At 41.3% G+C, this 1044-nt stretch overlaps 1 non-coding gene across 1 annotated transcript; it reads right to left on the reverse strand.

Moving 5' to 3' along the window:
• Nucleotides 1-267: 267 nt before the first annotated feature.
• On the reverse strand, nucleotides 268-369 carry LOC125613011. The gene has a single exon (XR_007343524.1). It is a non-coding gene; the product is annotated as a U6 spliceosomal RNA (small nuclear RNA).
• Between the last annotated feature and the right edge of the window lie 675 nt (nucleotides 370-1044).

Genomic DNA, 1044 nt, shown 5'->3' on the forward strand with positions numbered 1-1044 from the left:
CTTTTTTGTTCCAATTAGTTATACATGACAGAATACATTTTGATTCATTGTACACAAATGGAGCATAATTTTTCATTTCTCTGGTTGTACACAATGTAGAGTCACACCATTCGTGCAGTCATACACGTACCTAGGGTAATGATGTCCCTCTCATTCCACCATTTTTCCTACCCCCATACCCCCCCCTCCCCATCCTCACCTCTGCTCAAAGTTCCTCCATTGTTCCCCCTGCTCTCCCCATTGTGGGCCAACATCCAGATATCAGAAAAAAAATATGAGTGCTTCACAAATTTGCATTTCATCCTTGCACAGGGGCTATGCTAATCTGTGTATCATTCCAATTTTAGTATATGTTGTGCTGAAGCAAGCACTCTTGTTTATTCTTGACTCGGGAACCCAAATTTCTTTAGTAAGTTGCGTCTCTGAAATCAACCCAGGAGTTAAGGTCTTGATGGCAGTGTTCCTCTGGAAGGATGTGTAGGTTTTAGGAAGTCATATAGCTTCTCTAGAGTCTTCTATTCAGAGCATCTTGGCCTTGGCTTGATCCTGAGACCTTCTGAGGTTCTGATCTTTTTTTTTTTTAATTGATGCCTTACTCTTCAATTCTGAAAACAAATCCATATTCTAAACTTTTCAGTATTGATTTCTAAAGCAAGTTTTCATTTGGTAGCCTACCAAAGTTAAAATGTTTGGCAGCTGTGTAATTTTCAGAGGGATTTTCTGTGAATTGGGTGCTACTGTCCCTATGATTTATGGAGCTGCCCACAAGCCTTCTATGTTAAAAGAGTTTGGTGTCTAACATTCCACGAGGGGAGTCCAGACTCCGTTTTCATCGGCATGCACACACACGTGTAAGCACAAAAAGCTGAACCAGAAGAGTACCTATGAGGCAAGATTAACTTTCTTGAGAATTGGTTGGAATGTCAGAGAAAGGCCGGATGGGTTCACAGGAAAATTGTCAATTTAGCGAGAGCATAATTTAGAGAGGGGAAAACCTCAGTCTGCTCACTGACGCATGTTGAAGATGAGATGCTGGCAATGGCA

The sequence above is a fragment of the Marmota marmota genome, unplaced genomic scaffold, assembly GCF_001458135.2.
Source record: "Marmota marmota marmota unplaced genomic scaffold, marMar, whole genome shotgun sequence".
NCBI classification, from domain to species: domain Eukaryota; kingdom Metazoa; phylum Chordata; class Mammalia; order Rodentia; family Sciuridae; genus Marmota; species Marmota marmota.